Here is a 9,855-nt window from a genome sequence, read left to right as displayed (position 1 = left end):
GTTCTCACCATAACAATAACAACAAAATGGTAATTATGTGAGGTGAAGTATGTGTTACTGTGGTAAATGTTATGCAATCTATACATGTATCAAGTTGTCACACTGTACACCTTAAACTGACACAGTATGTCACTTATATCTCAATAAATCTGGAGAAAATCCCCTAAGTAACGAACCAACCAAACAAAAAAACCCAGTGAAGTGTCTTGATGTGTTGCTCAAGACTACCCTAGACATCTGAATGACTCCTCTGGTTTCTCCTTTACTCTGTGTGAAGGATGAGTTTTCTGAGTTATTCTGGGAGATCACCACTAGGAGATGCACAAGACTCAAGGAAGTTAGAGAGAGCAGAGCTAGATGATTTTTTTGTTCCAGGTTTATCTGAGTTTTGCAGGTTCCTTTTGTTCTAAATCCATTGAAAACTGAGGGCAAAATATCCATTTCTCAGATCCCATTATCTCCCCAAAGTGAAAAAAGAGTGGTTTTGCCCTTCATTTGACCTAGTGAAATAGACGGAAGGAAATGGCAAAACAGACTCCCTATGATAAGGATAATAATAAGTGTAGCACTTGATTCCTTTCAGGGAGACATGAATACTGTTTTGCCATTTACTGTTTCACCAGAGGATGGTGATGATGGCAATGCAAATGGTTAACATTTATTGTGTTTTTACTTTGCTTCACGATAAAAAATTTATGTACTTTATTAAATTTAGTTCCCATGTACATTGTCTCAGTTCATTGACACAACAGTGTTGTTATCCCCATTTTGCAGATGAGGAAACAGAAGCATAGAGAAGTCAAGGAACTTATGCCCAGTTACCCACCTAGTAAGCAGCTGAGCTGTAATTTAAACTCAAGGTCTCTGAGCCCAGAGCTCCGACCCCTTAAGTATAAAAGGGTTGAACTATAAACTATGCTTACTGGTTATTATCCCAACTTGACAAATGAGGATCCATCAGACAGAGGTCAGACCAGTTAAGGGACTTGTCCTGGGTCCCAGCTGGCTCAAGGAGATGCTTAGACTTGGTGTTCATTCTTCTGGTCCAGAGTTTTTCCATTCTTTGTTTTGTAGGATCAGCATCTGAAAAGGGCCATGAGGGAAGAAAGAGGAAGAGGTGTGGCTTTTTGGTGGGGACACAAGGAGGGGATCTTAACACAGAGGGAAAGTAGAAGGCTGCTAGGTGGCAGACCCTCCTATCACCAGGTCCTTGTGGGCTACGGCCACCTTGACCCTAGCTTGGGTCATGGACTGATTGGAGATTGCCTTCATTTTGGGTGCTGGGTAGAGCAAGCTGGGGTAGATGGGGCAGCTTGAACAAAAAAGTGTAACCCTGTTTGAGTCATCCTGGCTTTGGAACTGCCTGGTCAACAGTGGGTGGCAGCAATCCCTTCCTGGAAGGGGCAGGTGCTTTGGGTTCCTTTCTACCACCCTTGCTTTTGTTTTGTCCATGGCAGTACTGGACACACAGCACTGAATGATCTTATAATCTTATTCCTGTGTTTGTATGAATTTGTTTTACTCTGTCTAGTCTTCTATCCCTTAGCTGCTTGTCTTCAAGAGAGAGGCTCACAGCTGTCACTCAGGCAACCTTTACGCTTATTCCCATCCCACCCCATCTTTGTCGTCATCAGTAGCTGCCTTTGCATGGAGACTTCACTCTGACAGTGATCCAGAAATTCAAAGTTTGGTAGAGCCGTGGATGCCTCCTCCTAGGGTGGGTTATGATACTGTCTCAGGAGTCTCTTCTGCAACATACAGTGCTGACCTGCAGGGAGAGGTGGCACGTTTACCTTTCCAGGAGAGGATGAGGGGCAGGCCAGTTAGTTGAAATCCTCAGGAATTGTGGATGAATGGGTGCTCTCTGATGGAGAGAAGTGGGTTCTGGGGCAATGAAGGGGAGCCTCCAGTGTTTCTATCTATAAATTAGGAATGAGAAAACCAGACTTTAAATCTTCCTTTTTTTTTTTTTTCCCTAATAGGCTTGTAGGCACACAGGTATGTATTTCAGTTACAGTCAACAGTTTTGCTGACCTTTGTAACCCAAAAAAACATTGGACTGTGAGTTGGTAGTAAAGCTAGAATTAGAATAGGGCTGGCTCAACTGGTGTATGAACAATTCTGGCTGCCAGTTTCTTTTCTGAAAATTAGAGATTTGGACAAGAACTTTTGGAAGTTTTAAGACTTGTTAATTCTAACATTTTGTTTTTGGGAAAAAATGGAAATTTCAAACTGACTTTTTGAGTAAGACAATGACACAAATCTTTAAAAGCACAAAGTGGAGAAGGGTATGGGGGGGTCTTTAATCTCCCGGGTTTTCTTTTTTTATTTCTTTTTTTTTTTTAGATGTTGGGGGTAGGAGTTTACTATTTTTGCTGTGTTGGGTCTTCGTTTCTGTGCAAGGGCTTTCTCTAGTTGTGGTAAGCTGGGGCCACTCTTCATCGCAGTGCACGGGCCTCTCACTATCACGGCCTCTCTTGTTGCAGAGCTCAGGCTCCAGACGCACAGGCTCAGTAGTTGTGGCTCACGGGCCTAGTTCTCCGCGGTATGTGGGATCTTCCCAGACCAGGGCTCGAACCCGTGTCCCCTGAATTAGCAGGCAGATTCTCAACCACTGCACCACCAGGGAAGTCATCTCCCGGGTTTTCTTGGATGAAAAGAGTAGACTCTTGTCATGGCCACCTACGTGGTGTGACCCACTACAGGGTTTCTAAGCAGAATCCACATAGAATACTCTTCAGACTTGTGTGGTAATTGTACAAAGCTGACCATTTATAACCTTCTGGGGCTTGCTTGTGTGTCTTAAACACTCTTAAGACAAATTGTCCCAGTGCTCTATGTATGGTGCCTTTTTTTTTTTTTTTTGGCATCCCTGTGTACAGAGCTGAACTGAGCTGGCTGCTTGTTCTTGGTACCAATATAATGGCCCAATTGTCTCCTCATGCCAGGGGGTGGACTATGGAGCACACCCAGAGCCCAGTGGGAGCCCACAGAAGGGAGGTGGCTATTTGGACATTTAGTCTGTAGTGGAGACAAGTTAACGATCCTGCCTGGGGCATTCCAGAGCTTATTTAAAGATAAAATTGGCCCCAAACTCTCCACCGGGGCTTGTAAGTTCTGTGCAGTGCACGATGGGGGTGAGAATGCAGTTGAACACGCATCCTAAAGACATTTTAGTTTGTGAGGAAATGGCAAATCCCCTCTGTGATTTGAAAATACCATTTTAAAAATTGCGCCAAAAGATTTCTTTTTTTCTAACCTAGCTCCTATAAAACGGAAAAACAAAATGGGAGCTTAATCTATAAGTACACTTGTCAAAAAAACTGATAGGGCTTCCTTGGTGGTGCAGTGGTTAAGAATTCACCTGCCAATGCAGGAGACATGGGTTCGAGCCCTGGTCCGGGAAGATCCCACATGCTGCGGAGCAACTAAGCCCGCGAGCCACAACTACTGAGCCCGCGTGCCACAACTACTGAAGCCCGTGAGCCTAGAGCCCGTGCCCTGCAACAAAAGAAGCCACTGCAGTGAGAAGCACGCACACTGCAACGAAGAGTAGCCCCTGCTCGCCACAACTAGAGAAAGCCCGCGTGCAGCAACAAAGACCCAACACAGCCACAAATAAATAAATAAAATAATAATAATAAAAAAACCCCAACTGATTAAAGAGTGAAAGATCCATCACCGGTGTCATGGGAATTAAGAAAATGCAGGTATCTGATTGAATTATACGCACACATATTTCTCTGAATTCAGTCAAACTGATTTATATTGATGCAGCCTAAATGTGCCATTGGTCTGAAACTCAGTCAGTAAATTGGATGTGAAAGTCTTTAATAAAGCAATATGCATTCTCCAAATATCAGCTTCTTATTATGACTCCAGTAGGTATTGAGTTTCTGGTTTTGTTGGTGTTGGTGACAAACCCGAGTTAAGTGTTGCCAATAGGGCTGTTGCTAGGAGGACATCTCTGAGCCTGAGGGTGGACTCCTGGAGTGTTAATAACCAGGTATGGCAGAGAAATTGAGAAGAATGGGAGGTCAGCTTCTGGTGATAGCACCACCACTGGCACCTTATACTATGGGCCTTTCCTTTCAAGCCCAGGGAGTTTAACACCTGTTCTCTCATAAACTAATTAGTTATGCTAATTAAGGGGCTCTGGGAAGGAAGGAAGGTGGGGGCCAGAGGCTCTAGGTATTCATTTCATTTTCTGTTTTTTCTGGTCTGCTGAGGACAGGACTGGTGGTAAGTGGTCAGGGACCCCACATCTTAGGGCGGAGTGAGGAAAGCAGTGTCTTTCACTCTCCCTTGATGGTTTCTTCCCTGGACTTGGGCAACAAGAAGTGTAGGCTGGTGGACTGGGAATCCGTGGGTGGGTCTGCAGAGGGAAGATTCCCTCTGAGAGGGGAGAGAGTATCAGCTGGGACAAGGAAGGCTTGTGTTAAATATACTTGCCATGGCCACCTAACTATTTTAAAATGTAGAAAGACATTGCTTGGAAAACAGCGACTGTACTGTGAAGCAGAGGGGATCAGGCAAAGGCATTAGGGACTTGACGTAGTTTTGGCAAATGATGGAGCAGGGCAGGGCCTTCAAGTGCAAGAGGGACTAGGTCAGGAATTAGAGAGATCTGTGGAAAGAACAGGTAAAAGAGAGGTGAGGGAAGAATGTACACCTCCAGGAGTGAGGTCTGCTTTAAACTGTGTATCAGTATGGGTTTATCTGTAGGAACAAATGTATGCAAAAACTTAGTAATAGGGAAAACCGGGGAGGCAGGTATGTGGGAACTCTGTACTTTTCTCCAATTTTTCTGTAAACCTAAAACATCCTCTCCAATAGAGTCTATTAGTTAAAGAGACAGATAGAGGGAGAGAGAGAGAGAAGAAAAAGAAGGAGAAGCGGAAGAAGAGGAAGAAGAAGAAGAAAGAAGGAGAAGAAGGAAAGAGAAGCTTGTGGAAAAGCAAAGAGCTAACAAGTTAAGTCTAGTTGAGTAGAAGGTGGAAAGAAAGAAGGAGAGAAGTTTCTCAGCGCATTGAAGAGAGAAAGTAAAACATACCCTTGGCAGGAGAGAAAATGTAACGTTGGTCAGAATTTCCACTGGATCAAGGAAGCTGGGAGGGCAACAAAGTCAGTGCACTTGGAGAAGAGAACTTGCATCTGGCATCAAAAAAGACCATCACCGGGGCTTCCCTGGTGGCACAGTGGTTGAGAGTCCACCTGCCGATGCAGGGGACACGGGTTCGTGCCCCGGTCTGGGAAAATCCCACATGCCGCAGAGCGGCTGGGCCCGTGAGCCATGGCCACTGAGCCTGCGCGTCTAGAGCCTGTGCTCCGCAACGGGAGAGGCTGGAACAGTGAGAGGCCTGCGTACCACAAAAATAATAATAATAAAAAAAAAAAAGACCATCACCAAGAAATAAAAAAGGGCCATCATCCTGTGAGATTGAATAGGAGCTAGACCTAAGGAGAAGACTAAGGTTAAATGTGTGAGGGTCCGGCTAACAACAATAATGCCACTAGTAACTGTCACTTATTAAGCACCTACTCTACTGTGTTAAGTAAGCCCTTTACAGTCATTATTTTATTTACTTTCCTTAACAACCCGCCACAGTGGGCACCACTTTTTTCTTTTTTTTTTTTCTTTTTTTTGCGGTACGTGGGCCTCTCACTGTTGTGGCCTCTCCCGTTGTGGAGCACAGGCTCCGGACGCGCAGGCTCAGCGGCCATGGCTCACGGGCCCAGCCGCTCTGCGGCATGTGGGATCTTCCCAGACCGGGGCATGAACCCGTGTCCCCTGCGCATTGGCAGGCAGACTCTCAACCACTGCGCCACCAGGGAAGCCCTGGGCACCGTTTTTAATCTCCACTTCTGGGATGAAGACGCTGAGGCTCGGGGAGGTTAAGTAACTTTTTGAGGATCACACAGCTCGAAAGCATCAGGGCCAGGGTTTCGAACCACATTGGCTAATGCCACAGGCTGACTCCTAGCCGTTGTGCTTTCTTCCCTGAGAGTGGCTCTCAGAATAGTTTCTTGCTTCAGAAGCAGTACTTTAAAACTCAGTTAAGATGACTATCATGAAATTGTACTTTTAATATTTTGCCTCTGTAATTCATTTCTACCACACCACATACTTCCTTATGCTACAAAAAACTTCAATTGTCTGATGACATTTGCTGCGCCGGAGAGAAACACAGGCTGAACTATGCTGTCAAAGAAAGAGGCAAAAACAACGACTTTTTTCTTCCTTAGTGAAAAATCAATCCTTGTTTGTTGTAACCAATTTTGAAATGATAAGCACAAAGAATATGCACATGGTTATTATTCTTAATTTCAAAAGGGGAAGAGGATTCCTTCCGAGAGCTGTGTGCAGTTAAGTGTGGTGCAGCAGATTTACTGAGCTGTGCCATGTGCCAGACACAGGACCAGGTGCCGAGGAAGGAAAAATAAGCCAGGCCCAGTCCCTGTTCTGCAGGAGATCATGATCATGACAAATACATGAAAACAAAGAGCTACACTTTGTGTGATAAATAAACTTGAAATCCTGTTTAATACCCGCATCCCATCCAATTCACACCCACCTCTCACTCCTGAGAACTCACAGGCTAGAGGCACCAGCTCTTCCAGAACACATTGTACCGAATCTCGGCTGCTTAGTCTTCATTCAGAGTCAATATACTGGTGGTGTTTCTAGGCTGTGTGAAAATGGCCCAGATGAGGAAATCAAATCTGCGTGCAAACCAAACCCACACATACTCCCAGTATCACGCAAGGCTCACACCACATTCTTGGCTGCCTCCAGTGTTGGAGAGACATAGAGGAGGAGCTACTCACACCCTGGTGGATTCAACCTCAAGTAACCCTGGATCCGGAGTCCCTGGTCTGTGCCAGATATGAGGATCCCTGGGGAGCCAACAGGATTTGGCTCCCCCAGCTACAGAGTTCCCAGATGAGCTGGACTTAGCTTATCCACCTAGCCTTCTACAGTGGCCCAAATGAATTACCCTAGACCCACGGTGACTCAAGGAGTAGTGTTCTCAGAGACTTGGTATGAATGCAACCTCTCCCTTAGAGTTCACAGGGACCAGTGACTGGACAGGTCAGCCACATGCAATCTAGAACAATGTGTCTAGCTGCCAATCACAGAGATGTTCAATCAAGAAGACCTGTAAGTACACACTGGATATGCATATTGTTATCAGACACTTGGGTAGTTACTCACTTCTCCCAACTTATTACCCATAATTTGGAAGTATACTGCTCATCTCAAGTAATTCATTTAGCAAGTATTATAAACCTGTTATGTGTCAGGCACAGCTCTAGGTACTGGAGATATAGCAATGAGCTAAAATGTAAGCCATTGTACACGTCAATTATATCTCAGTAAAGTGTTCTTTTTTAAAAAATGCAAGCCACTGTGGAGCTTACAATCGTGTGTGTGTGTGTGTGAGTGTAAGAGAGACAGAATCGATCATTCAGTCAGTTAAATGTCTAGTATGTTAGATGATGAGTGTGATGTAGAAAATTTAAAAAGGACAAGAGGGGGAGGGGGAGAGGATGGCTCTGGGTAGGTGTGAGGTTGCAGTTTTCAATAGCGAGACACCTCATGGAGGTGATTCATTTGGGGAAGAGTTGAGGGAAGGGCAAAGCGCAAAGGCATTGAGGCAGGGCTTGTTTAGCATATTCAAGAAGGATCCTGGAGGGCACTGCACAGGGGAGAGTGAGGAGAGGCAAACGGAGGGAGGTGAGGTCAGAGAGGCCAGATTGACCTTGGCTTTTCCTAAGGGAGCAATTGTAAGATTTGGGCAGGGGAATGACATGCTCTGACTTTTGTCTTAGGAGAATAAAGCTACGTGCTCTGCTGAGAAAAGAGCAGAGGGGGTCCAGGGCAGAAGTAAGGAGATAACTTAGAAGCTTATGGTGATACCCCGAATGGCAGACGATGGTGACTTGGACCAAGGTGGTAGCAGTGGAGGTGGTGACAAACAGTTGGATTCTGGATACATTTTGTAAGTTGCTGAAATGGATGTTAACTGACATGGGGAAGAATGTGGAGGAGCAGACTTGGGGGCAAATAGCAGAAGCTTAGTTCAGCACATGTTAGTTCGAGACGTTTATTTGACATCTAAGTGGTGATGGCTATTTTATACAAGTCTGGAGTTCAGGGGACAGGTCTGGGCTAGAGATAATTTATGCTTTGCCAAAGAGAGGAGGTATGTACAGCTACAAGCCTGATGAGATCACCAAGGTGGTGAGTGTAAACAGAGAGAAGAAGCCAGTGCAGATCCTGGGGCTCTGTCTTCACTCCAGCCAGTGGAGGCACAAGATGGGGCACGGGCTGTCCTACAGTTGTGTAGTTTTCTTCTTCTTCTTCTTTTTTTTTTTTTTTTGCGGTACGCAGGCCTCTCACTGCTGTGGCCCCTCCCGTTGCGGAGCACAGGCTCCGGACGCACAGGCTCAGCGGCCATGGCTCATGGGCCTAGCCGCTCCGTGGCATGTGGGATCTTCCCGGACTGGGGCACGAACCCGCGTCCCCTGCATCGGCAGGCGGACTCTCAACCACCGCACCACCAGGGAAGCCCAGTTGTGTAGTTTTCCACAGGAGTAACTCTATATCCGGCTTTAACCCTCTGCTTCAAAGAATGCTTATTTCAGCACAGAATGTCAGGAATGGCTGGGACATTAGAGATCATTTCAGGTAGAACCACCTTATTTTGGAGATAGAGAAGCTGAGACCTAGAGAAGAGAAGTAAATTGTTCCTTGTTCTTTAAGCTTGCTGTAGGGGTGGGGTGTGTGTGTGTGTGTGTGTGTGTGTGTGTGTGTGTGTGTGTGTGTGTGTGCTGTGGTAGGGATGGAGGTATTTCCCAGGTGTTGGGTGCCTGCTTCCATTGGCAAAACCAGTAAGTGACACTGCCTTTTTTCAGATGTGGACTCCTCCAGAGTCATAGGATCTGAGAAATGGAGGTTAGGCTATGGAGCTGAGATGGGGTCAAGACTTTAAAGTTGGCTCTCATCCAGTCTTCTTTTGAGGTACAAGTGCTCTTAGATTCTATAACAAGTTCTCTTTAAGAGATGATTAGATCTTCTATCTTAAATACTTGTATCAGATTCTTCTTGTATTTTCTGTGCTGGCTCTTCTAGGAATAATTGCACTTGAGGTCCTATATCTTCCATAGTGGAGTGAAAGGCTTTGCAGTGGTGGCGTTGTAGTTGAGAGGGTGGTTGGTAGAGTCGTATAAAGCAGTCAGCTCATGGTCTTTTCCCCATGCTTCCCTGAGATGCAGAAAGCATGCAAGAGTGAGAATAGATGGTCTGTACTAGCACACATTATGAACCACAGGATAGAGATTCTGGGCACCCAGGGCTGGAAGCTGGGAGCATAAATCAGGAAATAAAACAACAATAATGGAGTTTGTGGTTAAGACTATGTGTTTTTTATATGCATTAAGTCATTTAATCTTTAAAACATTCCATGAAAGGAGATGTCATTACCTTCATTTTACGAATGGGGAAATTCAGGTTCAGAGGTAACCAAAGGACAAAAAGCTAGAGAGGAGAAGAAGCAAGTTTTGATCTCTGGCCTCTAAGACTCCAAAGCTACACTGAGAAGTAGTTATAAAGGGATTAAATCTATTAGATACCACGAAGATTAAGAGCATAGGCTTCGGAAACAAAACAGTTGTTTTTAATTCCTGGCTCTACTATTTACTGGCTGTGAGATCTTGGGCAAGTCATGTAGCTTTGAACCTGGGTTTCCTGTGAAGGGTTGCTAGGAAGATTAAATGAGATAATGTATGGTTAAGACATAGCATGGTGCCTGGTGCTTTATACATGATGAATAAATGGTGGAAATAACTAAA

General features: G+C 45.2%; 1 long non-coding RNA gene across 1 annotated transcript; it reads right to left on the bottom strand.

The window, feature by feature from the left end:
• Positions 1 to 551: 551 nt before the first annotated feature.
• On the bottom strand, positions 552 to 6,661 carry LOC308627483. Its single transcript, XR_014017408.1, has 3 exons — positions 6,576 to 6,661; positions 1,794 to 1,919; positions 552 to 1,083 (listed from the first exon to the last, which is right to left on the bottom strand). It is a non-coding gene; the product is annotated as an uncharacterized lncRNA (long non-coding RNA).
• Between the last annotated feature and the right edge of the window lie 3,194 nt (positions 6,662 to 9,855).

This window comes from Mesoplodon bidens (genome assembly GCF_964165515.1).
Source record: "Mesoplodon bidens genome assembly, chromosome: 14".
NCBI lineage: Eukaryota > Metazoa > Chordata > Mammalia > Artiodactyla > Ziphiidae > Mesoplodon > Mesoplodon bidens.
The sequence above is the reverse complement of the archived record's forward strand: the minus strand, read 5'-3'. Positions and strand labels throughout refer to the sequence as shown.